The sequence below is a fragment of the Ranitomeya imitator genome, chromosome 3 (genome assembly GCF_032444005.1).
Source record: "Ranitomeya imitator isolate aRanImi1 chromosome 3, aRanImi1.pri, whole genome shotgun sequence".
NCBI lineage: Eukaryota > Metazoa > Chordata > Amphibia > Anura > Dendrobatidae > Ranitomeya > Ranitomeya imitator.
Window position 1 is genome coordinate 660169091 of NC_091284.1, and position 25958 is coordinate 660195048.

The following is a 25958-nucleotide window of genomic DNA, read 5'->3' on the forward strand; positions in this document are numbered from 1 at the left end:
CACGGTCTTAGCGAACCATCCTTCTTGGCTACAAAAAAGAACCCTGCTCCCAATGGTGACGACGATGGGCGAATATGTCCCTTCTCCAGGGACTCCTTCACATAACTGCGCATAGCGGTGTGTTCAGGTACGGACAAATTAAATAAACGACCCTTAGGGAATTTACTACCAGGAATCAAATCGATAGCACAATCACAATTCCTATGCGGAGGTAGGGCATCAGACTTGGACTCTTCAAATACATCCTGAAAGTCCGACAAGAACTCTGGGATGTCAGAAGGAATGGATGACGAAATAGACAAAAATGGAACATCACCATGTACTCCCTGACAACCCCAGCTGGTTACCGACATAGAGTTCCAATCTAATACTGGATTATGGGTTTGTAGCCATGGCAACCCCAACACGACCACATCATGCAGATTATGCAGTACCAGAAAGCGAATAACTTCCTGATGTGCAGGAGCCATGCACATGGTCAGCTGGGCCCAGTACTGAGGCTTATTCTTGGCCAAAGGTGTAGCATCAATTCCTCTCAACGGAATAGGACACCGCAAAGGCTCCAAGAAAAATCCACAACGTTTAGCATAATCCAAATCCATCAGATTCAGGGCAGCGCCTGAATCCACAAACGCCATGACAGAATACGATGACAAAGAGCACATTAAGGTAATGGACAAAAGGAATTTGGACTGTACAGTACCAATAACGGCAGAGCTATCGAACCGCCTAGTGCGTTTAGGACAATTAGAAATAGCATGAGTAGAATCACCACAATAGAAACACAGTCTGTTCAGACGTCTGTATTCTTGCCGTTCTACTTTAGTCATAGTCCTGTCGCACTGCATAGGCTCAGGTTTACTCTCAGACAATACCGCCAGATGGTGCACAGATTTACGCTCGCGCAAGCGACGACCGATCTGAATGGCCAAGGACATGGACTCATTCAAACCAGCAGGCATAGGAAATCCCACCATTGCATCCTTAAGAGCTTCAGAGAGACCCTTTCTGAACAAAGCCGCTAGTGCAGATTCATTCCACAGAGTGAGTACTGACCACTTTCTAAATTTCTGACAATATACTTCTATATCATCCTGACCCTGGCATAAAGCCAACAGATTTTTCTCAGCCTGATCCACTGAATTAGGCTCATCGTAAAGCAATCCGAGCGCCAGGAAAAACGCATCAACATTACTCAATGCAGAATCTCCTGGTGCAAGAGAAAACGCCCAGTCCTGTGGGTCGCCGCGCAAAAAAGAAATAATAATCAAAACCTGTTGCATAGGATTACCAGAAGAATGAGGTTTCAAGGCCAAAAATAGCTTACAATTATTTCTGAAGCTCAGGAACTTAGTTCTGTCACCAAAAAACAAATCAGGAATCGGAATTCTTGGTTCTAGCATCGATTTCTGATCAATAGTATCTTGAATCTTTTGTACATTTACAACGAGATTATCCATTGAGGAGCACAGAGCCTGAATATCCATGTCCACAGCTGTGTCCTGAAGCACTCTAATGTCTAGGGGAAAAAAAAGACTGAAGACAGAGCTAAGAAAAAAAAATGATGTCAGGATTTCTTTTTTCCCTCTATTGGGAATCATTGGTGTGGCTCCTTGTACTGTTATGGCTGGCAATCAGGCAACACAGCGTGCAGTAATCAGCGCACATACAGAGATCTGGCAATAACCAAAAACAATAGGACAAGCTCTGAGACGTGGAATCTCTGTAGACTGCAGTACCTGATCTATCCTCACACAACTATAAGCAGCAGTGGATTGCGCCTATAACTACCTATGCAACTCGGCACTGCCTGAGGAGCTGACTAGCCTGAAGATAGAAATACAAGCCTGACTTACCTCAGAGAAATACCCCAAAGGAATAGGCAGCCCCCCACATATAATGACTGTTAGCAAGATGAAAAGACAAACGTAGGAATGAAATAGATTCAGCAAAGTGAGGCCCGATATTCTAGACAGAGCGAGGATAGCAAAGAGAACTATGCAGTCTACAAAAAACCCTAAAACGAAAACCACGCAAAGGGGCAAAAAGACCCACCGTGCCGAACTAACAGCACGGCGGTGCACCCCTTTGCTTCTCAGAGCTTCCAGCAAAAGTTAATAGCAAGCTGGACAGAAAAAACAGAAAACAAACTAGAAGCACTTATCTAGCAGAGCAGCAGGCCCAAGGAAAGATGCAGTAGCTCAGATCCAACACTGGAACATTGACAAGGAGCAAGGAAGACAGACTCAGGTGGAGCTAAATAGCAAGGCAGCCAACGAGCTCACCAAAACACCTGAGGGAGGAAGCCCAGAGACTGCAATACCACTTGTGACCACAGAAGTGAACTCAGCCACAGAATTCACAACAGTTACCCCTCTCACATATACCAAAGCTCGCAAAATCAACAGACAGCCCTGGCACACCAGCCTTACCAAAGAACTGAGGCGAGCTTCCAGGGTTGCTGAGCAGAGATGGAAAAGATCCCACTCCAATGAGCACTTCATCGCATTCAAACAGTCCCTGACTACTTTCAAGGCCACGCTTGCCACAGCTAAACAAACCTACTTCTCATATCTCATATCTTCCCTGTCTCACAACCCTAAACAGTTATTCAACACCTTCAGTTCTCTCCTCCATCCCCCAGCACCTCCTCCCTCCCCACTCATCTCAGCTGAAGAATTTGCCTCATTTTTCAAGCAGAAGCACTCTACTCTCAACATTGCATCTCACCACCTGTGCACTTGACCCGTTCCCATCCCACTTCATCCCAAACCTCGCCACAGTCTTCATCCCAACCCTAACCCATCTCTTCAACCTATCACTAACAACTGGTGTTTTCCCCTCAACCTTTAAACATGCCTCAATCACACCTATCCTCAAAAAGTCCTCTCTTGACCCATCCTGTATCTAGCTATCGCCCTATAATCAATTCTCCCCATGCCTCAAAACTACTGGAACGACACATCCATCTTGAAATGTATTCCCATCTCTCTTCCTGCTCCCTCTTTGACCGCTTGCAATCTGGCTTCCGGTCACACCACTCCACTGAAACTGCCCTAAGGTCACCAATGACCTATTAACCGCCAAGAGCAAGAGACACTACTCTGTCCTCCTCCTCCTGGACCTGTCCTCTGCCTTTGAGACAGTGGACCATTCCCTATTACTACAGACCCTCTCATCCCTTGGCATCACAGACCTGGCGCTATCCTGGATCTCGTCATACCTAACAGACCGGACATTCAGCGACTCCCACTCACACACCACCTCCTCACCTAACCTCCTATCTGTCAGAGTCCCGCAAGGTTCAGTCCTAGGGCCCCTGCTCTTCTCCCTTTACACCTTTGGCCTGGGATAGCTCATAGAATCTCATGGCTTTCAGTATCACCTCTATGCTGATGACACAAAAATCTACATCTCTGGACCAGATATCACCACCCTACTAAACAGAATCCCTCAATCCCTCAATGTATGTCCGCTATTTTACCCTTCTTCTCCACTAGATTTCTAAAACTTAACATGGACAAAACAGAATTCATCATCTTTTCCCATCTCACGCGACCCCCCCAATGAACCTATCCATTACAGTACACGGCTGCCCACTCTCCCCAGTCCCACAAGCTTGCTACCTCGGGGTAATCCTTGACACTGATCTCTCCTTCAAACCACATATCCAAGCAATTTCCACTTCCTGTCGCCTTCAACTCAAAAAAATTTCACGGATCCGTACATTCCTAAACCAAGAATCTGCAAAAACCCTAGTCCATGCCCTCATCACCTCCTGCCTTGACTACTGCAACCTCCTGCACTGTGGCCTCCCCTCAAACACTCTCGCATCCCTCCAATCTATTCTAAACTAATCCACCTGTCCCCCCGCTATTCTCCGGCCTCTTCCTTCTGTCAATCCCTTCACTGGCTCCCTATTGCCCAGAGACTCCAGTACAAAACCCTAACTTTGACATACAAAGCCATCCACAACCTGTCTCCTCCATACATCTGTGACCTCGTCTCCCAGTACTTTCCTGCACGTAACCTCCGATCCTCACAAGATCTCCTTTTCTACTCCCCTCTTATCTCCTCTTCCAACAATCGCATACAAGATTTCTCTCGCTCATCACCCCTACTCTGGAACTCTCTACCACAACATATCAGACTCTCGTTTACCATCAAAACCTTCAAAAAGAACCTGAAGACCTACCTCTTCCGACAAGTCTACCACCTGCAGTAACCACCGATCGACCAAACTGCTGCACAACCAGCTCTACCCTCACCTATTGTATCCTCACCCATACCTTGTAGACTGTGAGCCCTTGCGGGCAGGGTCCTCTCTCCTAATATACCAGTTGTGACTTGTATTGTTTAAGATTATTGTACTTGTTTTTATTATGTATACCCATCCTCACATGTAAAGCGCCATGGAATAAATGGCGCTATAATAATAAATAATAATAGTTGTCCTGATTTCTACTCACGTTCTGCTCTATGGCTCTTCATACCCAAGGGGCACGGTGGGCATCTCTGTTCTCCACACACATTAATTATATAAGTAATTCTCTTCTTTTTTTGTGTTCTGGTCTCCCTGGATATCAAACCCACAGCCTCTAGCATTGTAGGCAGTAGCTAAAGCTATTAGCCCAAGCCTGCATTGACAGGAATGAGAGGAATGAAGGGAACGAGAGGATTTTCTATACTTGAAACTGCTTTGAACCAACATAGCAGTGCATTTCTATGTCCCTGTGTTCTAGAGGGAAGATAAAAGTCAGATTTTTTTCTTATTAAAACACTACCAATTACCAAGAGACCAATTACAAAAATGTAATTTTCTCTTCTTTTCTTGAGATTTGGTTTCACCCGGAATCGAACCCCCAACGTTCACCATTGCAGACAGCATCTAAAACTATAAACCACAGGCTACACTGACAAAAAATGGGAAGATTATCTATACTTGAAGCTGCATTTCAGACTCTGAACTCAGGCAGATTATACTGATACATAGAAATACATAGTAGTGTATCTCTATGTAGTTGTATTGTAGAGGAAATGTAAAGTCAGATTTTTTTTCTTCCTATAAAATTACAAAAAAAAACGTAATTGAACATTATTACAAAATGTCATTTTAATGCATGTAGAAAACTGCAGTTACTTTTTTAAATATGCACCAAAAAACCTCAAATAAGGGGACAACACATCAAAAAATTCAATAACCAGAAAAGATTGTTTTTGCATAATTTGATAGACACCTGCAGAAAACAAAAAACACAAAATTTTTGCAACGTGTGAACAAAGCCTTACAAACACCAAATACACAGATGGCATATGAATAATAATTTTATTTATATAGCGCCAACATATTCCGCAGCAGTTCACAATTAAGTGGGGACATGTACATCAATAAAGATATTACAAAAAAACAAAAATAAAGATGGACACGAGCTAAAATTAAACAAATTTTATTCAAGAAACCTTAAAAATATATATAAGTACAACAATGAGAACAAAGAGTAAAATAGACACAATACAAAAAGAGAGGCAACACTAGTGCCACGCACGGATGCTATAACCGGATATAGTCAGGAGGTACATGTGTGTATGAATAATACCATACCAAACTATTCAATGGAGCAAATCATCAAAGTTGATCATGCAAAAATAAAGTGGTTTACATTGTATATACACGGCAAATGATTATATAATGTGCCAATAAATATATAATATCAGACAGAGATTAATGTTACCGGACCATCTGTACACAGACTGCCTCATGCCCCCTGAGGAAGCGGCAACTGTTGAACGCGAAACGTGCGTTGGGGTATGTGACCGGGATCCAGACGGGACCTTTACTCCACTCCACATGGGTAATTAGATTTCTTATATATGCATTGTGTGCACATTTTTGACTCATGGTTCTCCCATTTTTGCTATTCTTGTTTGAGTCGCCATTTTTTCTTTGTGATTTACGGCTGATGTTTATTTATGTAGTTCCAGATTTGGGTCTACTCCCTGCAACCTTGGACATCTACTGAATGCCCCTCTATGCCAAGATAGAAACATATGGTACATGGGTGCGGCTTGGGGTGTGTCTAAGGGTCGGGTCAAAATATGTTATGGCCCGCTATGCCAAAGAAGTCTGGAAGTGGCTCTCTTAAAAAGAACACAATAATATTGAGTGTTCCTGAGTGTAGGTGCGTCAGGGAATATAGTTGCCAGGCCAACTGCTATCTAATATGTATGGGGGTCTTAATGCAAACTGCCCACCGTGTATGTGCACTTGAATATATATGCAGGGAAAAACTCCAGGTGTACACTAGAACATTTTATAGACCTTCATTCAGCAGACAAGCCAAAAGTGTGTTCTTTAAGCCTATGCCTGATATACTTATATATACTGTTTATTTCACTGTAAGGCTAAATTCATACTGGGAGTTTTTGCTGCAGTTTTTTATGCTTTTTTATGATAATTTTCAGTTGCATTTGACAGTACCAGCTATATCTATGAGATTTCAGAAATCTCATGCACACATATTGTGCATGTGCAAAACGCAGCAAAAACGCTCAGTGTGAACTTAGCTTAAAGGAAAACTCGGTAGACTTCCTCTTTACAGCTCTGCACCACATGAAGGTTGTGCAAAACCATATTGTGCTATGTGCACAGGTCAGGATTTCTTGCAGAAATTTCCTGGGCAAAATCTGGCATTTTCTGCAAGAAATCCGCATGGATTTTTTTCCGCTTTTTTTCACATTTTTCTTGCCGTTTTTTTGCGGATTTTTTGCGTTTTTTTTCCGGGGATTTCCCAATGCAATAATATAGTGGGAAATCTGCAGGAAAAAACGCAACATGTGCACAATGCAAAATGCATTCTAAATGATGGGATGCATAGGTATGCATTTTTTATGCATTTTTATTGCATTTTTATAGCGAAAAATGTGAAAAATCCGCAACGTGTGCACACAGCCTTATGGTCTAATGCATAATTCCTAATTCCCCTTGGCCTCTCATATATATAATATTCCCCAGACAAAAAAGTACAATATTTTTCGAGTTCTTCGTAAGGTAAATGACTTTTGTCTCATAGCCATTTACTGTACAAAAAATTGTCACCAACAAACAAGAAATAATTATTACTATTAATTTTCGATGTTTAATCTGAGACCAGCTGATAGTCTATGTGAAGTATAACAGTATGTACAATAAATGTCACACATTATGGAGACGAGTGTGGCACCATCTGTTACTTATTGATGACAATGAATTTAGCATCTGCAGCCGCCTTTATGTTGTGACACATAAACATATTTATATCTGTGTTCACCATGACATCGACCATGGCCTAGTTCACCGCTAAGAAAGTTATTATTATTGGATTCCTATTTTTATATTTATTTCTAAATTTACATGTTATTCTTTTGCTATACACACATTACTTGTGACCGTAGAAAAGTTGTTTGTGGTTTCCTTCAACTTTCAGCTTTGCCTTTTAACATGTATGTTTTATTGCCGGAAAAAGCCATTCTGCATATATTTATGATGATATGCAAACAGGCAAGACATTTGTCAAAGAAATTTAACGCATCAGATAAATCTGGCCCTAAGTCATCAAAAGCAATAAATGTAAGAAATTAGATGCAATATGCTGCACAGTAATAGATGATATGCCATCTGCCAGTGAAGGCAATCATTCTCAGCAATTGTGGAAGCCTTGAGTCAACCGAAAACTGGTTCCAGGTCACTTAGTAAGAAGAAGACGGATAAGGGAATCAGGAAGGTGAGCGTGCTTGACAGCCACTACTACTCTGAAAAAAGTGTTGTAGTGTTGCTTGATGATATACAGAAATGAGATTATATTATTACTAGGTTCCTCAATGGATTTCCTACCAATTGAAATAAAGCTTCTGCTTCATGCAATAAATAAACCTGAAGGAAAATGATCGTTTTCCCTAGGGATTCCAGCCTCATACATTCCAATAGGTGGATTACAACACATGGCAGGGTTGTCAAACTGCATTCCTCGAGGGCTGCAACCAGGTCATGTTTTCAGGATTTCCTTGTACTGCACAGGTGATAATTTAATCACCTGCAGAGAATGATTCCAGCACCTTGTGCAATGCTAAGGAAATCTTGAAAACATGCATGGTTTGTGCGGCCCTCGAGGAATGCAGTTTGACACCCCTGACACATGGGATATAATGAAATAACACAGAAGTGGATCAAAAGGATGAGAAGTCTTATTCTTTACACTTTTTGTCACTCCTGGATCAACCAACGGTGGACATACTGTACCAGGAGCATAATGTGTAATGGTCCCAATGACACCTTAAGATCAGACTGAACATATTTGAAGATTCCTGCCACATACATCTATGCAGTCTTGCCTTCCACAATCTATGTCATAGTACATTTGACATGCACTTAAACATATTACCAGCACCATATTTATAAGGCTCAGGCTGAGGAACATGATTCAAGCTAGAAGTTCTGATCGCGATGGTGTACCACTATTACTCTAGCAATCTAGAACATTGACTAAACAATAGATCGCTAAGCATTGATCACTCCTTGATATATACTTGGCATCTGCAGCACTGAATCACAGATTTGTTGAGGTGCTCTTAAACTTTCTAATTACACTGAACAGAGACTTAAGAATTAGGGACTAATTAAGGACAGCTTATTACAGGACTGTATCCATGATGTATGATAAAGACTATGGATATTGATCCTTCTTTGCAGATGCATTTACACTAATAGCATTCATTTAGACAGAGATAAACTGGAACTGACACTTTCTATGTATATTTTAATTGTTAGCTGCCCATGGCTAACCCTCGAACATCATTGTAGCAATTGTCCTTCCTATTGTTCTGTTGATTAGCTTTGCATTTTATTCTCTGACTGTACTATAGGTTTAGCAATGGTAAGCCTACACTAATACATGTGAAGATTAAATGCATATCTTTCTGATCAGAATTATTATATACACAGTATTAATATAACCAATCCCTTTAAAAAATGTTGAAAATATATCTTTATATTGTGTTATCCAGTAGATAGAAAAAATAACAAAATGTTAGAGTCCTCAGTGGTTGATGCCCTTCAATGGCTAACTAAAAAGATGGCAATAAGGCTAGGTTCACACTGCGTTGTGTGAACCCGTTAAACGGACTACGTTACACCGTGGCATAATGCAGTGTAACGTAGTCTGTTACCGCCGCCATTGCTTGCAATGATGAACGCATCGCTAGCGCACGCCCACAATGGGCGTGCGCTAGCGATGTGCCGTCATTTGAGTGCCAAGAGCTTCCCTCCACTGACTGTCAGTGCTGGCCATAAAGCAGAGCAGAGCGGTGACGTCACCGCTGTTACTGCCGGCGCTGACAGTCAGTGCAGGGAAGCTCTCGGCAGCAGCGCGTGCATTAGCAGCGCTCCTGCTGAAAGCAGTTTTAACCCTGTGGACGCCGGGGGACGTGACAGACATCAGAATGTGAGTATGTACTTTTTTTTTTTTTTTTTACTCTTACAATGGTAACCAGGGTAAATATCGGGTTACTAAGCGCGGCCCTGCACTTAGTAACCCGATGTTTACCCTGGTTACCCAGGGACTTCGGCATCATTGAAGACAGTTTCAACGATGCCGAAGTCTTTCCCCGGATTGTTGGTCGCTGGAGAGAGCTGTCTGTGTGACAGCTCCCCAGCGACCACACAACGACATACCAACGATCACGGCCAGGTCGTATACTGGTCGTGATCGTTGGTAAATCGTTTAGTGTAACGGTACCTTTAGGGCTTTGCTGTCCATTGCTAAATATACAGCTGCTGCAGATGACCCCTTTTTTGGGGGGTGGCGAAGGAGGAATTGACTCTGTTGTCATCCATACAGTTTAACATGTTTTGTGTGAAACAGCCGTGGTTTAAAATGTTTAAAAATCTTTTGGCCTGCTACAGTCCACAAAATTGTTTTGCTCCCAAAATTGACAATTGTCTTTTTCTAAGTTTATTAGCACAATAAATCACTATTTAATCACATTCTTCCTTCAGTTTTGATTTTATTACACAAAATCCATAGTCTGTCTGCAGCTTATAGTGCCTCTGCTCTCCCATGCTAATCTTTACAGTTTAGGCGCTGGTGTTCTTCCTGTTTGTTGAATCTACAATATGCATATTCTAATTATGCCATGGTTATCCTTTTTCTAATTGGGTATACACAAACTTTTGACCAGTACTGTATATACGGTAAATACAGTATGTAGATATGAGAGAATCACTAGAAATTCTGCCAGCAGATTCAGTTTAACCTGAATAAAACTTGGTCTGAATTGAAAGAGCCCTGATTGTCATACAAACATGTTTACCATGCTCTGAGATCTGTCCAGACCCCAAATCATAATAAACGTAGGGGAGGGAAAGAGTAAAAAAATAAAATGCACTGAAGCGGTTGTCCAGATTTATGACAAAGGTCTGCAGTCACTCTGTGACTGCAGACTTGTGAACTCTCATTTTGTGCGCAGTGCACACTGTAAGGATTCTGTGGTGCTGGTGGCAGGACTGAGTAGTCATGTGACTGCAGGTATATGATATATATACTTCCTGACACATTCTGATTACTTGTGCGTGGCCTTGCTCAATGGCCAGGTGTATGTATATTTTAGGAAATTAGTTAAGAATTGATCACTCATCACAATATATATTTACCATTTTAGGAAAAAATAAATAAGATTTTATACATATATATATCTATTATATAATTGTCTATGGGTCACTTCCGTCTTTCTGTCTGTCCTTCTGTCTGTCTTTCTGTCTGTCACGGAAATCCCAAGTCGCTGATTGGTCGCGGCAAAATGGCCATGACCAATCAGGGATGGGCACAGTCCCCGCAGTCAGTGCCCGCTCCATACTACCCCCCAGTCAGCGCACAAACAGGGTTAATGGCAGCGTTAACGGACCGCGTTATGCCGCGGTGTAACGCACTCCATTAACGCTGCTATTAACCCTGTGTGACCAACTTTTTACTATTGATGCTGCCTATGCAGCATCAACAGTAAAAAGATCTAATGTTAAAAATAATAAAAAAATAAAAAATCATTATATACTCACCTTCCTTGGGCCCCCGGATCCAGCTGAGGCCTTTCCCGCTCCTCGCGACGCTCCGGTGACCGGTCCATGCATTGCGGTCTTGTGAGATGATGACGTAGCGGTCTCAAGAAACCGCTACATCATCATCTCGTGAGACTGCAATGCACTCTTGGGACCGGAGCGTCGAGCGGAGCATCGGTAAACGCTTCGGCTGGATCTGGGGAGCCGACGGAGGGTGAGTATATAACTTTTATTTTAATTCTTTTTTAACAGGGATATGGTGCCCACATTGCTATATACTACGTGGGCTGTGTTAGATACTGCATGGGCTGTGTTTTATACTACATCTCTGTGCTATATACTCTGTGGGCTGTGCTATATACTACGTGGCTGTTGTATATATTACGTGGCTGGGCAATATACTACATCGCTGTGCTCTATACTATGCGGCCTGTGTTATATACTGCATGGGCAGTGTTATATACTACTTCTCTGCACTATATTCTACATGGCTGTGCTATATACTAAGTGGCTGTGCAATATATTACGTGGCTGTGCAATATACTACATGTCTGTGCAACATATTACGTGTCTGTGCTATATACTATGTGTCTGTGCTATATACTATGTGTCTGTGCTACATACTACGTGGCTGTGCAATATACTACGTGGCTGTGTTATATACTACGTGGCTGGGCAATATACTGTGTGTCTGTGCTATATACTATGTGCCTGTGCTATATATTACGTGTCTGTGCTACATACTACGTGTCTGTGCTATATACTAAGTGGCTGTGCAATATATTATGTGGCTGTGCAATATACGTGTCTGTGCAATATACTACGTGTCTATGCTATATACTATGTGTCTGTGCCATATACTACGTGGTTGTGTTATATACAATGTGGCTGGGCAATATACTATGTGTCTGTGTTATATACTACGTGTCTGTGCTATATACTACGTGGCTGTGCAATATACTACGTGGCTGTGTTATATACTACGTGGCTGGGCAATATACTGTGTGTCTGTGCTATATACTATGTGCCTGTGCTATATATTACGTGTCTGTGCTATATACTACATGTCTGTGCTATATACTAAGTGGCTGTGCAATATATTACGTGGCTGTGCTACATACTATGTTTCTGTGCTATATACTAAGTGGCTGTGCAATATATTATGTGGCTGTGCAATATACGTGTCTGTGCAATATACTACGTGTCTATGCTATATACTATGTGTCTGTGCCATATACTACGTGGTTGTGTTATATACTAAGTGGCTGGGCAATATACTATGTGTCTGTGTTATATACTACGTGGCTGTGCTATATACTACGTGGCTATGCTATATTCTACGTGGCTGGGCAATATACTACGTGGGCTGTGCTATATGTTACGTGGCTGGGCAATATACTACGTGGCTGTGTTATATACTACATGGGCTGTGTTATATACTACGTGGCTGTGCTATATACTACATGGGCTGTGTTATACTCTACTTGGCTGTGCTATATTTCTCTGCTGTATCTGTGCATCATGAATCGTGGTATGTGTCAAAGAGGGGGGCCCACTGACACTTCTTTCGCCCGGGGCCCTCAAAAACTTGGAGCTGGCCCTGGCTTCACTGATTGGTCATGCCTGGCCGCGAACAATCAGCGACAGGCGCAGTCCGCCGCGAATTGGTGCAGAATTTGAACCACGCTTTACTAATTGGTCGCGGCCGGCCGGCTGAATCCGGTGTATAAATTGCATTATTCTGAAAACTTCATAAATAAACTACATACATATTCTAAAATACCCGATGCGTTAGAATCGGGCCACCATCTAGCGTATATATATATATATATATATATATATATATATCTACTATATAATTGTCTAAGGGTCACTTCCCTCTTTCTGTCTGTCTTTCTTTCTGTCTTTCTGTCTGTCTGTCTCGGAAATCCCAAGTTGCTGATTGGTCGCGGCAAAACGGCCACAACCAATCAGTGATGGGCACAGTCCAGCGGCAAAATGGCTGCTCCTTACTCCCCACAGTCAGTGCCCGCTTCATACTCCCCTCCAGTCAGCGCTCACAAAGGGTTAATGGCAGCGTTAATGGACTTCGTTATGCCGCGGTGTAAAGCACTCCGTTAAAGCTGCTACTAACCCTGTGTGACCAAATTTTTTACTATTGATGCTGCCTATGCAGCATCAATAGTAAAAAGATCTAATGTTCAAAATAATTAAAAAAATAAAAAGTCATTATTTACTCACCCTCCATTTGATCCAGCCGAGGTCTTTCCCGCTCCTCGCGGCGCTCCGGTGACTGCTCCATGCATTGCAGTCTTGCGAGATGATGACGTAGCGGTCTCGCAAGATCGCTACGTCATCATCTCGCGAGATCGCAATGCACTCTTGGGACCGGAGTGTCGCGAGGAGCATCGGTAAACACCTTGGCTGGATCCGGGGGCCGACGGAAGGTGAGTATATAACTTTTTTATATTCATTCTTTTTTTAACAGGGATATGGTGCCCACATTGCTATATACTACGTGGGCTGTGTTAGATACTGCGTGGGCTGTGTTATATACTACATCTCTGTGATATAAACTATGTGGGCTGTGCTATATACTATATACTATGTGGATGTGGTATATATTACGTGGCTGGGCAATATACTACATCGCTGTGCTATATGCTACATGGCCTGTGTTATATACTACATGGGCAGTGTTATGTACTACGTCTCTGTGCTATATACTACGTGGCTGTGCTATATACTACGTGGCTGTGCTATATGTTACGTGGCTGTGCAATATATTACATGGCTGGGCAATATACTACGTGTCTGTGCTATATACTACGTGGCTGTCTGTTACATGGCCTGTGCTATATACTATGTGGCTGCTATATGCATACATACATATTCTAGAATACCCGATGCGTTTGAATCGGACCACCATCAAGTATATATGTATATATATATATATATATATATATATATACATACATATATATATATATATATATATGTATATATATATATATATATATATATATATATATTCAGTTGCTTATTTTGGAATTCTTAAATTTTTTTAGAATATGCATACATTGTGTTCTGTAACGTCATGACATTTTATTTTATTCAGCTCTTCATAAAGGTAAATTCCATGCATAAACTCTATAGAAAGGAGGAACTTGAGTTGTTTTTTTACTTTATTGCCCTGAAAACTTGTTCGCTTTAGCTCATTATTAGCCTATTTCTCGCCCTACCCCATGCAGTGTTCTGTGTCTTTAGGCCAGAACGATACAGTAAGTGTAGACTTAATATATTCAATCAGTCTAGGCCTGGAGCTCCATTATAGATTGTAATGTAACAGAGAGAAACAGTCGTTTGAGGATGCTGGATGTGAAGAGACGGATTTACAAGGTTCTCTTTCTTTTCTCCATGTACTGTGACAGTAGCACAATGCAGCACAGGATGAGATGTAATAACGCTTCCTAATGAATATCACATATGAGTAAACATGACAAACATAAAAAAGCAATTTAATTACAATCTCTGCAGTCATAGGAGGCAGTATATCAAGGAGCACCTGAGGCACTACACGCACACCTTCCTTATTACCAAGGCAAAGAGTGACAAAAACATCTCTCATGGAGCAGTTCTCTAGTGTACAGCGCCAAATAAATAATATATTACTAATACAGAGGTAGAAGAGCTGCCCACTAATGGAGAGAACATATTTCAATTTAATGAGCTGATTTCCTTCATATACTCACTATACAACAAGCTCTAATAAGAAGTAGGACAATGCTGGGAATACATAGGGCAGCCGTACGGCGCTTCCTTCATGTAGCACTTTGCATATAATTACCATTAAGGCTAGGTTCAGATTGCGTTAGTGCAATCCGTTTAGCGCCTAGATGCCTCAGATAGATACTCCCTAGGTCTTCATGTAGGTGACACCATCGTGTAGTAGGATGTGGTTTATTTTAACACTCGTGTACTTTGTAATGTATTTGTGTCTTAATAGGTTATTCCCACCTTCATAGATGGATATTGTCTAATATTGCTTGTTAAACCAAGGGCCTATGCAATTTACTAATCACATTTCTAGCCTTTATTGAGATATTACTGAGATATTACCACTTAGTTACAGCTCATCGCCTAAGTGACGACTACCACTGATGTCTAGCGGCAGTGGCTGAACTTGCACAGGGCTTACAAGCTCTTTTCTATTGAACTTGTAAACTCAAATTTGAAGCTGGCTGGGATCGCACATTGTAATCTTCTAATCCTAGCCAATTCAGTGCATTGCTTACAAGTTAGATAGCAGCAGTGCTCAGTCTCCTAGGCAGTACGTTATAAACAAAAGAAAAGTGTTATTATTTTAAGAACAGCTGCAAAATTTAATATACAGGGTGGGCCATTAGGATCCAAAATGGCCACCATGGTCGCCACCCATCTTGAAAAGTTTTCCCCCTCCCATATACTAATGTGCACAAACAGGAAGTTGATATCACCAATCATTCCCATTTTATTTAGGTGTATCCATATAAATGGCCCACCCTGTACAGAAAAATTGCAAAAGTGCCTTTTTTTCCAAGCACTAACATCACTACTCTATGAAAGTGGATTAACCCTTTAAAATACTATTGCATGATCACTTATAAGAGCTCATGCACAAGGTTGGCCACTCGCACAAAGCCTATGAGGCAGTACAATGAAGCTGCCCAGCTCTGTAATATCAAGCTACAGTATGTGTTGTCTATTTTGCGCTGTACAGGCTCTGCTGGATGCCATATAGATTGATGCATTACTTCTAAGGGGAATGTCTTCATACAAAGAAAGCCCACTAGAGCATGCCGCAGATATTTCTCCAGATGATCTAATACCTCCATATGGAAAAGAGCCATAAGGCAGCCACTGCATTGAAGTAGGAGAATTGTGAGGCGTTAAAGCTTGGTGTGGGTTCTTCAAAAATAGATAAATTGCCCACAGTAAGCACCAATTGCCACTATAACAGCTGCAACACATTGGGGCTCATTTTATAACATTTACATGTTGCAATTATCATAAGGGTTTACTACTTTACATTATTTTCAGCAGCACATCTTTGTTTTGCACTGGGAAATGTACTTCTCACCAACAATCATTTTTAGTTCAGCATAAAAGATGCAATTAGCCGTAATCAAGCAAATTATCACTGCTCGCTCTCTGATTGTCCCTACGAGCGATCTATTGTTGTTACTAAGGGCAAACGTACCATAGAGGCATCCCATGATGCGACAACGCTCAAGACATGAGCCCTAGTACAATTGTTATAGCCCCCAAGTACCTGAAGGTGCCATGTAGACGTAAGTATACCCAGAGAGAATGTATTTTAAAGGGAACCTGTCAGCAGTTTTGGCCGATACAAGTTACGGCCACTGCCTTTCAGGGCTGATATACAGCATTCTATATTGCTATATATAAGACCCCAACCAGACCTGGAAGAGAAGAAAAATAACTTTTACTATACTTACCTGCAGGACGTTCTGGTCAGATGGGTGTAGCTCTTCTTGGTCCGGCGCCTCCCATCTTCTTGTGATGCCGCCCTCCTTCTTGGTTCGTGTGGATGATGCGTCCCTGCATCATCCACACAGTCTGCTTGGCATCACGCTCCTGTGCAGCTGTACTTATCTGCCCTGTTGAGGGCATAGAAAAGAACTGCAGTGCGCCGGCTCCGGGAAAGGTCAGAGAGGCCTAGCGTCTCCACACTGCAGGATTTTCCTCTGCCCTCAACAATGCAGATACATATGCCTGCGCAGGAGCGCGATGCTGAGCAGACTGTGTGGATGATGGAGGGATGCGTCATCCACACGAACCAAGTAGGAGGGCGGCATCGCAAGATAGGAGGCGCCGGACCAAGAAGAGCAACTGACCGCCCCGCAATAACAGTTATTTTTCTTCTCTTCCAGATCAGGTTGGGGGCTTATATACAGCAATATAGAATGCTGTAGATAAGCCCTGAAAGACAGTGGCCGTAACTCATATCAGTCAAACCTGGTCACAGGTTCCCTTTAATGTGATATAATCCTACAAATAATGGGAAGTATATACCAAGTATTGAAAAGAAAATATACATCTTTATTAAATATTCACATAAAATAATGATTAACGGAGGTACATGTGCAAAATATGCTGCTTATTATAGGTCAATGTTACCCTATTGCATGAAGTCCATGTATCATTAAATCAAAGTATCATAGTGTTTTAATATACATATATAGAAGAGATTTATGACACATTAAATATACATGGTAAATGCTGTAAACACTATGATACTCAGACAGGCTACTAGCAAATATGTCTCTCCACATGACAGGTTTTCTATACAGTGGATTCTTTCATATATACAGGGTGGGCCATGTATATGGATACACCAAAATAAAATGAGAATGGTTGGTGATATCAACTTCCTGTTTGTGGCACATTAGTATATGGGAGGGGGAAAACTTTTCAAGGTAGGTGGTGACCATGGCGGTCATTTTTGAATGTAACTTTATAAATGGCCCACCCAGCTGTATCCATATAAATGACCAACCCTATATAAATACGCATAAAAAGGTGACTACATTAGTTAGTATTCCTAAAAAAGTGCTTAGTGCATAATTAAATATATATAGCATAGTGCATATTAGATTTTAAATTACACCAGTGTGTGCTGCAGTGCCTGCTACTACAGACTGCTAGTAAAGTGCATGAGTAATTGTAGCAGCAAGATGTATTGGGATATGAGTAAGGCCACATTCACACTATCAGTATTCGGTCAGTATTTTACCTCAGTATTTGTAAGCCAAAACCAGGAGTGGATGATAAATGCAGAAGTGGTGACGTGTGTCTATTATACTTTTCCTCTCATTGTTCCACTCCTGATTTTGGCTTACAAATACTGATGTGAAATACTGACTGAATACTGATAGTGTGAATGTGGCCTTAGAGTGAAAACCACATGCAGAGTACTTATAAGCCACAGACACGTCCCTAGGAAGAAGCAAACACAAAACGCGCGTTGGGGCTTTGGACTGCATTACAGATCATGTATCAACACACTTGTGTTTATCTTATCTGTTGATTATAATTACTCTGACAAGTCTCTGCCTATAGGTGCCTGTCTGTCCTTGGTGACTATTAAAAGTGTGTTGTTCTCTGAAACAATGCAGCGCTTCAGACACAAACATACTTGGCTGGGATTCTACAGTCAGTGGCTGGTAAATGCTGCCCACGGTTTGGGCAGCATGTATCAGCTGACAGCAAGTATACAGTCTACAGACTGTATAACATTTCATCTTGCTTAGAATATTCTTATAATTTGTTTTATAATTACTGTTTGTCAAATCTATAATTTATTTATACATTGAAGCATACATTTAGAGATTTTGTCAAGCAGATTTCTGTAATATGGTACCAAAGAAGAGCAAACAGCAGTACAGCGCTTCTGTAGGATCATAGTGATTAGCACATAAACATCCAATTTGATCTTTGTAAATATGTAAAACCCAGTATATGGAAAAACTTAATATATACTTATATAATTTATTAAGACTTTTATTTTGTACATCAGTCTTAATAAAGGGAGAACTAGAGTAAAATTCATTAAAGGCAATCTGGCAGCAGGTTTTTGCTATGTAAGCTGAAGACAGCATGCTGTAGGGGTTAAAACACAGATTTCAGAGATACCTCTTATCAAGTTTTGTGGTTTTATTTACTTGCAATGATTGGTTTAGCAGCAGGAGATTATCATTGCAAGAACACAGAAGCGTGTGCTTGTTATCCACCTCCTCCTGTGATAAGCAGCTCACTGTCTATAGCTACGTACACTGAGAGCTTGGTGTGGGCGGGGTCAGCTTTCTCAGCTCTGCTGCATTGCTCTGATTGTGTCAGAACTGCAGCACCCAGTAAACTAAGTGACACATCATTGGATTCAGGTTCTCTTTGCCTACCTTAGGCCGGTTTCACACGTCAGTGGCTCTGGTACGTGTGGTGACAGTTTCCTCACGTACTGGAGACACTGACTCACGTAGACACATTAAAGTAAATGTGTCTCTGCACATGTCAGCGTGTTTTCACGGACTGTGTGTCTGTTTGCAAAACACGGAGACATGTCAGTGTTCGTGGGAGCAAACGGATCACATGGAACACGTACCGCACAAGGATGCTGTCCGTGTGCCACCTTAGGACCTCACGGAACAGCGCTACAGTAAGTGCTGTCCCCTGTGTGTGGTGCTGAAGTCGGCATTCATCCTGTTAGGAGTCGAGTTTCCTCTGCTGCACAGGGGGAATCTCGATCCGTGTCTGCTGCGGTCTCACATTCTGCATCGGCCGCAGTGGGGTCTGCTCAGTGGAGACGTCGCTCCCAGCGTCTCGCTGAAGCTGATTCTGTGCATAGGGTCACTACTGCCTTTTCTGGCTTTCCTATGGTACCCTGCACTGATCTGCGGCGAGCAGGCTTCTCTGGGACTAAGTCCTTATTTACACACACTGAGCATGCCCAGGGCAGGATCTCCCGTTGGAGGTCGAGGGTCACATGCTCAGGTACTGCAGCGCATCCCATTGGTCCTCCAGGAAGGTCCTGAAAGGGCAAAACTTTGGTAGCAACTTCCTGTGCTGCAACTATATAAGCTGCGCATGACCGCACGGCCATGCGCTAGTATTGTCTTTGATATATGTGTGTGTGTAGATGGATGTATGTCGAAGGATGAAAGCTCCTAAATATCCCTCCCTAGTGTTGTTGACTGCTCGCGGATGATGGTAGCTATCTAGCACCCGACTAGCCATCTGCACGTAACACACATCACAGCGTTCAGTTGCTGTGTCCGCCAGTACGGCGCCGTGCGCTTTCTCTGCGCTTTCCTTACCCAAGCCTGGGTGGTTAGTGGCGTCCATCAGTGCGGCACCGCACGCACTCTCGTTCCTTATATATTATTATTTATGTTTCTCTGACACACCAGTTGCGGTGTCGAGCGCATGGGATCTTCTGAACTCAAATCCTCAGTCTCGGGTTTGAGATTAGAGACTCCTTGCTAGAACTCTATGTGCGGTACTGCGGTCCTGTGACGCAACAGGGTCGCTTCCTTCACACAAGGTGGAGTTAACCCACGTGTGTGTATTCTTATAGTACCGCCATATAGTCCGTCTTTACTAGCAGCAGGGTTTTTACCTGCACGGTGGACCTCGGACTGCGAACGCACCTAGTTCCATATCATCTTACACTTGGTGCGTTCCGCCAGTCCTTAACATAATACTAGCGCCAAGGTCTGGCTAGTAAATGGCGGACATTCAGCAATCTTTGTGGTATATCCAGCAGCTGGAGGGTAGGTTGACGGCTCTCGAGAGCTCAACCTCAGCTGTGGATGTTACCGCAGTTGCTGTACAGGCTGCTAGCGTGGCTGCAGCAACCTTGTCCACTGCCACCCCTGTTCCGACATTATCTCGCCTCCCGTTGGCAGAAAAATTTTCTGGAGATTGCAAAACTTGTAGGGGATTCGTGAGTCAGTGCTCTATCCACCTCGAGCTCCTGGCTGCACGTTTTCCTACAGAGCGGGCTAAGGTGGGATTTATTGTCTCTCTCTTGTCGGACAGGGCGTTGGAGTGGGCTACGCCGCTGTGGGAGCGTGGTGATCATGTGGTGCAGAGTGCTCCGTTGTTTCTGAGCACTCTGAAAAAGGTCTTTTTAGGACCTCAAGTCACCCATGACACAGCGCTCCAACTACTGGCATTAACTCAGAGTGTGTCCTTGGTCAGCGATTTTTCCGTCCGCTTCCGTACTTTAGCTTCTGAGCTGGAGTGGTCGGATAAAGCCATTATCCCCATATTTTGGAGGGGCCTGGCTGATCACGTTAAGGACGCTCTGGCCACTAGGGAGATTCCTGCCACACTGGAGGAGTTAATAACTGTCTCTACTCGTATTGACCTCCGTTTTAATGAGCGGAGGTTAGAGCGAGCCCAGTGTAGGCAGAGGTTTCGGCTGGCTCCCACCTTCGCCAAACCTTTGGAATCTCCAATCCAGGCATCTGAGTCACATGAGGCCTTAGAGGTGACACGAGCGGGATCCAAATCTCAGTCCGCCCGTGCACATAGGGTCCGTCATGTTTGCCAGCAGTCAGGACATCTTGCCTCCAAGGGTCCTCAGTGGTCGGGGAAACGTCAGCGTCTAGTGGCAGTTGGAGGAGGTACACTAGACACGGCGACGTTTGCCTCAAAGTTGTCCTTCAAGGGGACAATTACCATAGGCCCATCCACTCTTATGGTCGAGCTATGCGTGGATTCTGGGGCAGAGGGTAATTTTATGTCTTCCTCTTTTGCCCAGCGTCACGCAATACCCTTGGTGATGCTCGCCAAGCCTGTAACCGTTCGAGTGGTAAATGGGTCAACACTACCCTCACAGATTACCCACCAAACCATTCCTTTCACGCTTTCTGTGTCTCCATCACATCAGGAGATAATCTCCCTATTAGTCATTCCTGAGGGAATTGATGAGGTCCTGTTGGGGATACCATGGCTTCGCTACCATTCTCCTCATATTGAGTGGTCCTCTGGGAGAATTTTGGGATGGAGTAAATCCTGCGAGGGTAGATGTCAGAGGGAGTGCGTTCAGGTTGCTACTACACAGGTACCCGCAGATCTTTCCTCTCTCCCCAAGCACTATTGGCCCTATGCAGACGTGTTCTCCAAAAGAGCTGCGGAGACCCTTCCACCTCACCGCCCCTATAACTGTCCTATTGACCTCTTGCCCGGTGCTGAGCCTCCCCGGGGTCGAGTCTATCCGTTATCTCTCCCGGAGACGGAGGCAATGTCTCAGTACATCCAAGAGAATCTGGCAAGAGGATTCATTAGGAAGTCAGTGTCACCGGCAGGGGCTGGGTTCTTCTTCGTACAGAAGAAGACTGGAGACTTACATCCATGCATAGACTACAGGGGTCTTAACGCCATCACCGTTAAGAACAAGTACCCATTACACCTGATATCTGAGCTGTTTGATAGGCTACGGGGAGCGAGGGTATTTACAAAGTTAGATCTGCGGGGTGCTTACAACCTGATTCGCATCCGTGAGGGGGACGAATGGAAGACGGCTTTTAACACCAGGGCTGGGCACTATAAATATCTGGTGATGCCCTTCGGGCTCTGTAATGCCCCAGCTGTTTTCCAAGACTTTGTGAATGACATCTTCCGGGATATGCTCACCACCTCGGTCGTAGTCTATCTGGATGATATTCTCATCTTCTCTCCAGATATTGACTCCCATCGGAGAGATGTTCGCAAAGTCTTCGACTTCTTACGGGCAAACTCCCTCTATGCCAAGTTGGAGAAGTGTGTGTTTGAGCAGGAGTCCTTGCCTTTCCTTGGTTATATCATCTCTGCCCAGGGTTTGGCTATGGATCCTGCCAAGCTACAGGCTGTAATGGACTGGCAGGAACCCCATTCTCTTAAAGCGGTGCAGCGCTTTATGGGGTTCATTAATTACTATCGCCAGTTCATTCCACACTTCTCAACTTAGGTAGCTCCCTTGGTTGCCCTCACCAAGAATGGAGCAAATCCCAAGTTGTGGTCAGAGGAGGTCTCCAAAGCCTTTCGCTCGATCAAGTCACACTTCGCTAGCGCTCCCATCCTACATCGCCCCGATGTTGATAAACCATTTATCTTGGAGGTGGATGCCTCATCCGTTGGTGCTGGAGCAGTCCTTTTCCAAAAGGATGCTCAAGGTCGGAAGCATCCTTGCTTCTTCTTCTCCAAGACCTTCACACCAGCGGAGAGGAATTATTCCATCGGGGACAGGGAGTTGCTAGCCATGAAGTTGGCTTTTTCAGAGTGGAGACATCTCTTGGAGGGAGCTCGCTTTCCCTTCCAAGTCTTCACTGACCACAAGAACTTGGTATATCTACAAACGGCCCAGCGGCTGAATTCTCACCAGGCTAGATGATCCCTGTTCTTCTCCCGGTTCCATTTTACTCTCCATTTCCTCTCCGGGGAGAAGAACGTTCGTGCTGATGCTCTCTCCCGCTCCGTAGTGTCATCGGAGGAGGAGGAGCCTCGGCTTATTGTCCCTTCTGAGAGCCTGAGAACTGTAGCTCCGGTTTCGCTAGAGTCTGTGCCCCCGGGCAAGACTTTCGTACCAGCTAACTTGCGACCGGAGGTTCTCTCTTGGGCTCACTCCTCCAGAGTGGGTGGGCATTTTGGGACCAAGAGGACATCTGAGCTTTTGGCGAGAACATACTGGTGGCTGCATATGGCCCGAGATGTCAGGGACTATATTCAGGCGTGCGTTTCTTGCGCCCAGAATCGGTCTCCTCGGCAACGGCCTGCTGGGTTGCTTTTCCCTCTACCGGTGGCAGACAGGCCCTGGGAGATGGTCGGGATGGACTTTGTGGTGGGCTTACCCAAGTCGCGTGGCTGCTCCATTATTTGGGTTGTCACCGACCATTTCTCTAAGATGGTGCATTTGGTGCCACTTCCTCGGTTACCCTCAGCACGGGCCTTGGCGGTGTTGTTCATTAAGCACGTTTTCCGATTGCATGGTATGCCTGATAAGATTGTCAGCGATCGGGGTCCCCAGTTCGCGTTCGGTTTTGGAGAGAGCTCTGCCGTTTACTCAGCATAGAGTTAAACCTCTCCTCTGCATACCATCCCAAGACGAATGGGTTGGTGGAGAGAACCAACCAGACTCTGGTGACATATTTGTGACATTTCGTCTCTGCTAGGCAGGATGACTGGGCATCTTTGCTACCTTGGGCGGAATTTGCCTTGAACAACGCCGTAGCCGATTCCACTGGTCAAACTCCTTTTCTCCTTAATTACGGCCAGCATCCGCGTGTCCCTGTGCCTATGCCCGTGTCATCCACTGATTCTAGGGTGGCAGACTGGGCGGTGGAGGCACGTGACATCTGGGACCGCATACAGGATGCCATCCGGGCCTCCAAGGAGAGAATGAGGGTTTCGGCTGATACACACCGGCGCCCCGCTCCGGTCTTTGCTCCTGGCGACTTAGTGTGGCTCTCCGCCCGTAACATCAGTCTGCGAGTTGAGTCCACTAAGTTTACTCCTCGCTACATTGGCCCGTTTAAGGTTCTGGAACAGGTCAACTCTGTGGTTTACCGTTTGGCTATTCCCCCACGCCTTGGTATCACCGATACTTTTCACGTTTCCCTCTTAAAGCCCGTTCATTTGTCCCGGTTTTCTGAGTCATCTGCTGGGACACCGGGTTCATCCACGGATGAGTTTGAGGTGAATGCTATTGTGGGGTGCAAGGTGGTACGTGGCAAGAAATTTTATCTGGTGGACTGGAAGGGTCACAGCCCAGAGGATAGAACCTGGATGGCTGTGGAGCACATTCGGGCTCCGCTGCTTATTGCAGCTTTTGAGCGTAGTGAGGCTCAAGGAGGGGGGGCCCTAGGAGGGGGGGTAATGTTAGGAGTCAAGTTTCCTCTGCTGCACAGGGGGAATCTCGATCCGTGTCTGCTGCGGTCTCCCATTCTGCATCGGCCGCAGTGGGGTCTGCTCAGCGTCTCGCTGAAGCTGATTCTGTGCATAGGGTCACTACTGCCTTTTCTGGCTTTCCTATGGTACCCTGCACTGATCTGCGGCGAGCAGGCTTCTCTGGGACTAAGTCCTTATTTACACTCACTGAGCATGCCCAGGGCAAGATCTCCCGTTGGAGGTCAAGGGTCACATGCTCAGGTACTGCAGCGCATCCCATTGGTCCTCCAGGAAGGTCCTGAAAGGGCAAAACTTTGGTAGCAGCTTCCTGTGCTGCAACTATATAAGCTGCGCATGACCGCACGGCCATGCGCTAGTATTGTCTTTGATATATGTGTGTGTGTAGATGGATGTATGTCGAAGGATGAAAGCTCCTAAATATCCCTCCCTAATGTTGTTGACTGCTCGCGGATGATGGTAGCTATCTAGCGCCCGACTAGCCATCTGCACGTAACACACATCACAGCGTCCAGTTGCTGTGTCCGCCAGTACGGCGCCGTGCGCTTTCTCTGCGCTTTCCTTACCCAAGCCTGGGTGGTTAGTGGCGTCCGCCAGTGCGGCACCGCACGCACTCTCGTGCCTTATATATTATTATTTATGTTTCTCTAACACCCCAGTTGCGGTGTCGAGCGCATGGGATCTTCTGAAGTCAAATCCTCAGTCTCGGGTTTGAGATTAGAGACTCCTTGCTAGCGCTCTATGTGCGGTACCGCGGTCCTGTGACGCAACAGGGTCGCTTCCTTCACACAGGGTGGAGTTAACCCATGTGTGTGTATTCTTATAGTACCGCCATATAGTCCGTCTTTACTAGCAGCAGGGTTTTTACCTGCACGGTGGACCTCGGACTGCGAACGCACCTAGTTCCATATCATCTTACACTTGGTGCGTTCCGCCAGTCCTTAACACATCCCTTCTGTCCTGCTCGGCTGAAAGCAGTGCTTGCAGGATAGAAAGAAGGAATGAAAAATCAAGTTTTTTTTTGTTAAAAATAAAGTTTTAGGGTCACCTCCCGCCTCTCACCCCCCATGCGCCCACCCGCTTGCAGAGAAATACTCACCCAGCCCTTGCGATGCCTTCTCTCAGCGCCGGCAGCTTGTCCTGTGTGAGCGGTCACGTGGTACCGCTCATTACAGTGATGAAGGAAAAATGAGGAAAAAGATTGGAGTGCACTTACCCAGGTAAAATAGTCACCACTTTATTAGGACTTTGTACAAAAAGCAGGGAAGGGAGTGGATAAAGATCGGACGACGGCCGTTTCGTGGAGAGTTGAAGTGACCCGTTGAAGTGCCACTCTGCACGAAACGGCCGTCGTCCGATCTTTATCCACTCCCTTCCCTGCTTTTTGTACAAAGTCCTAATAAAGTGGTGACTATTTTACCTGGGT

General features: G+C 44.4%; 1 protein-coding gene across 1 annotated transcript in view; it reads right to left on the bottom strand.

Annotated features, from left to right (window-relative positions):
• Positions 1-25958, bottom strand: part of SIAH3 (siah E3 ubiquitin protein ligase family member 3) — a 215880-nt gene that overhangs the window by 167664 nt on the left and 22258 nt on the right. The gene's annotated exons all lie outside the window — the stretch shown is intronic.